Genomic DNA, 5,302 nt, shown 5'->3' with positions numbered 1-5,302 from the left:
GAAGCTGCCCAAGCAATACTAGGCTGAAGATTATTATGTGTAGTATATTTGCTGAATCGCTACCCAACCAGAAGTTTGCAAGCTATCACCCCACAAGAAGCATGGAGTGGTCATAAACCAAGTGTTACTCATCTTTGAGTTTTTGGTTATGTGGCATAAGCAAAGATCCTAGATACAAGAAGGACCAAACTTGATGATAAAAGCGAGAAATGCATCTTTATCAAATACGGTGAGAGAAGGATGGGATACAAGCTGTATAATCCCATCACTAAGAAGATAATTATGAGTAGAGATGTTATTTTTGAAGAAGATAAAACTTGGCAATGGAATGATGACCAAGAATCAGTTAAATGGATCAACACTGATTTGATCCTTGAAGATGAAGAAGTACCAACAGTACTTGTAGAAGGTCCGATAGTACCAGAAGATGAGCCACAAAGTCTGGTACACAAATTTCCTGTATTCAACAGGAGAAATACACTAGAATCATCATTAACACCATCATTACCAGAACCATCATCAACATCCTCATCAGAAAGACCAAGAAGGATGAGAAATCTAGAAGAGTTGTATGACGCCATTCAAGTAATGGAAGATACAACTCTATTTTATTTCTTTGCAGATAGTGACCCACTTAGCTTCAATGAATCTATCACAGAAGAAAAGTGGATAAAAGAAATGGATAAAGAAATACATGCCATTGAGAAAAATGATACCTGAAAGCTGACTTATCTACCAGAAAACAAGAAAGCAATAAGTGTTAAATGGGTCTATAAGACAAAGAAGAATGTAAAAGGAGAAGTGCAAAGATACAAATCAAGATTAGTGGTGAAAGGCTACAAACAAAGAGAAGGCATTGACTATGGAGAAGTGTTTACTCTAGTAGCCCGGCTAGAGACAATCAGACTAATGATCTAACTAGCAACACAACATAGATGGAAGATCTATCAACTTGATATGAAGTCAGCATTTCTAAATAGCTTTCTAGAAGAAGAGATTTATGTTGAACAATCACTTGGATGTATTGATGCCGAAAATAAAGGCAAAGAATACAAGTTGAAGAAAGCCCTCTATGGTTTGAAGCAAGCTCCGCGTGCTTGGAATACCAGAATTGACAGGTATTTTCAAGATAATGGATTTGAAAAATGTCCATTTGAACTCGCAATTTATGTGAAGAAAGAAGCAGATGACAGCATATTATTTGTGTGCCTATATGTTGATGACTTGATATTCACCGGCAACAATCCTACCATGTTCGAAGATTTCAAGAAAAGCATGGTATAGGAGTTTGAGATGACAGACATTGGTTTGATGGCATATTTTCTTGGCTTAGAAGTGGTGCAGAAAGAAGAAGGGATTTTTGTATCCCAAAGCGGTTATGCTAAAGATATTCTTGAAAGGTTCAAGATGAAAAGCTGCAATCCGGTATCAACTCCAGTTGAGAATGGAGTGGAATTGAGGAAAAGTAAAGTTGGAAATGTTGATCCAACTTACTTTAAAAACTTGGTAAAAAGCTTAAGGTACTTGACATGTACCAAACCAGATATACTCTACGGAGTCGGACTGATCAGTAGATATATGGAGAAGCTAGACCAGTCTCATTTGAATGCAGCCAAGAGAATTCTTCGCTACATCAAAGGCACGATAAATGAAGGTATGTTTTATACCTCAAGTACAAATTTCAATCTTACTGGCTACTCAGATAGTGATTGGGGTAGAGATCTGGATGAAAGAAAAAATACAATAGGGTTTGTATTTTTCATGGGAGATACATCTTTCATATGGTCATCCAAGAAGCAATTGATTGTCACGTTATCAAGCTGTGAAGCTGACTATGTTGCTGCCAACTCAGTTGTATGCCATTTAATATGGTTAAAGAATTTGCTGAAGTTTTTAGGATTTTCTTAAGAAAATCCTACAGAGATTTATATCGATAATCGATCAGCGATTGCATTGGCAAAAAACCCGGTGTATCATGAAAGAAGTAAACATATTGATACACGTCATCACTTTATCCGAGAGCATGTAAAGAACAAAGAAGTTGAGCTAATATCCTGCAAGACAGATGATCAAGTTGCAGATATCTTTACCAAGCCATTGAAGAGAGAAGTATTTATCAGATTGAAATTCATGCTTGGAATGACATCCCTCGATTAAGTTTAAAGGGGAGATTTGTTGAAATAAAACTTAATCTAGAAGGTCAAGAAAGGCAACCACCAGCTGTCACCGCCCAACTGTCCAGCCGCCAGCCGCTTTCACACCGTCAGCCACAACCGCCTTCACACTTGAAGGTTGAATTTTCTTGTTTTGATTTCTTGTATAAATAGATAGCTAAGCTTATGCAATTATGTGTGGAGAGATTGAGAGAAACACTAGAGAGAAAGAGAGAAAGAGAGAGGGGTTGTTGTAAGCTTTTGTTTATGTAATTGTAAGCTTTGTTCTTGAAAAAAAAAAAGTGTGTGTTTTATCCCCTCCGAGTGTTTCAAAGCCACCACAAGTGGTTTCTCCCACCAACAATTGGTATCAGAGCCCTGTTCGTTGGAAAATAAAGGTATTTTTGGGATATATCCAAATTTTCAAAGTTGTCAAAAAACAAGTTTTGATCATTCCAAAGTGTAGAGCTCATCAATACGAGCTCAATGGTGTAAAAATCAGATCAATCGGAGCACGGGGTGGACCACACTCTCCGTCTGAAGTTTCAGTACTGTAGCCCACGCGCCCTGAGGAAGAAGATGGCTGAGCCACACGCGCGCCATATTTGAGCCACAAGCCATATTCTGAAGCCGAGCCGAGATCCAAGCCATATTCCAAAGCCAAGCCAAGCTCTGAGCTATATTCTTAAGTCAAAGTAAAAAAGAATATTCCTTGGAATATTCCCGGTTCAACCCAGCAAACCACCCAAATTGGTTTTTGGACCGGTTCACCCTATTTTATCCCCTCCGAGTGTTTCAAAGCCACCACAAGTGGTTTCTCCCACCAACAATTGGTTTTGTTTTCGTGTATAAATAGATAGCTAAGCTTATGCAATTATGTGTTGAGAGATTGAGAGAAACACTAGAGAGAAAGAGAGAAGGGTTGTTGTAAGCTTTTTTTTATATAATTGTAAGCTTTGTTCTTGAAAAAAAAAAAGAGTGTGTTTTATCCCCTCCGAGTGTTTCAAAGCTACCATAAGTGGTTTCTCCCACCAACAATGGGCACCCTTTAATTTTTGTTGCCTGACATGTGTGCGGCTTCCAGAAAGATAGAGAGAGCTCCGCAAAGCCCCCTAATGTATTTATACTTGCACGTGGAATCTAGGTAGGCCCTTATAAGTCATCATTTGATGCTTTAATCTAACTTTATTATAATATGATGATTAGTTTGGTACAAATAAATCATGTAATTATTATTTAAAAAATATGATTGATTTGATTTGAATAATCAATTCTATTTTATTTATTTATCGGTAAATTAATTAATTGGTGGGAGCTGGAATCCCTCGTTGATAGCTATTTGCTGCACAGGCGGCTTTAAGTTAAATACCACAGAAATGAACTTTTTACACTGGAAAATTAACACGTGCTATTGTACAGGTTGGGTTAAATTTTTGTAAGCCTAAATTTTTTTTGAATATTGCTATTTTTTTAGTTAAAGTTTTTTAATAATGTGAAGGTTGATTCCATATAATTTGGATGATTTTGTAGATCCAATAATAATTTATACAACCTGTAAAAATATAATTTGACTAAAAACATTTTAAGATGATGTTTTTAATAATAATATATTTAATTGACTTGAGCAATTTAAATTAACATGTCAAATTTACAACCTGAGTTTTGAAACTTTGATGATTTTATAGAAAATAAATTAAAATAAATTATAAAATTTAATTCTTAATTAACTCAATGTTAAATGATGAAATGAAAAAAAAATTAATTAAAAAAAATTAAACAAGTTACCAGGGTTAATTAATCAAAAACACAACTCAGATCATAAGAATGATGTAATCCTATAAAAAATAAATCAAAACAAATTATGAATTTCAATCTATAATAAATTTATTGTGAAAGGATGATATTAAATAAATAAATAAATTAAAAAATATAAAAAATAACCTGAGTCAATCTGTCAAACTCATGATCTTGGTCATTAATCCTAGATAACCTTATAGAAAAAAATAATAAAATAACCTCATTTAACCCAGGTTAACCTAACAATTTTGCACTTTGTTTATGGGACTAAGATAAATCCTATAAAGAGCATATTTAAAATAAATTATAAAACTCAATTTTTAATCATCTTTATTGAACTCAATGTTGAATAATAAAAATTATAATTAAAAAATCACATAAAAAAATAAAGTCAACCTGAGTTAACTTATTAAGCACTATTATTGAGTCATGAGGTTGGGATAACTTAATAAAAAATAAATTAAAATAAATCATGAAGTCTAATTCTCAATCAAATACAATATTAAACGATGAAATTAAGAACAAAAAATTCAATTAAAAATAATAATAAATAAGTCAATCAAGTTAACTTGTCAAATCTGCGATCTAGGTCATAACACTTAGCTAACCAATAAAAAGCAAATCCAATGTTGAAAGACTTATGACTTGGATCATGAGACCAAGATAACCATTTAGAAAAAAAAAAAAACCACAACTCAATTTAACCAAAGTTAAAATGCTAAAACTTGTAACCTCAATCATGAGACCCTAAGATATCCTTATAAAAAAGAATAAAAAAATAAGATGAAGTTCAATTTCTAATCGTTCTAGTGTTGAATGATAAAATTGAAAAAAAATCAATCAAATATAATGACACAAAAAACAACTTAATTTAACTCATAAAACACTATTCATGTGTCATAAGACTTAAATAACATAATAGAAAGTAAAAAAATAAAATAAAATCATAAAATCTAATTCTCAATCAATCTAATATCAAATGATAAAATTAAAAAAAAAAGTTAATTATGAAAAATAAAAAAAATTAAGTCAATTGAGTTAACCTATTAGATAATGCTAACTTGTCAAATCAATGATTCATATCATAAGAATATGATAACTCAATAAAAACTAAATTTAATATTAAAAAATAAAATTAAAAAAATATTAATTGAAAAAACTTCAAAGAAAAGAATAAAGTAAAACATTATTCAAATAAATAATGATTTGTGAGGAGGGTATAATAAAAACCCCTCCTCTTTCGGTTTATAGTTAAATTATTGTTAATTAAATTAAATTACTTAATGTATTTAAAATAGTTATGGTGTCAACTTATTTGGTTCAATGTTCATATAATCGGGTGATTTGTTTTC

This window comes from Populus euphratica, unplaced genomic scaffold (assembly GCF_000495115.2).
Source record: "Populus euphratica unplaced genomic scaffold, PopEup_1.0 scaffold464.1, whole genome shotgun sequence".
NCBI classification, from domain to species: domain Eukaryota; kingdom Viridiplantae; phylum Streptophyta; class Magnoliopsida; order Malpighiales; family Salicaceae; genus Populus; species Populus euphratica.
Note: the sequence above shows the minus strand (reverse complement) of the source record.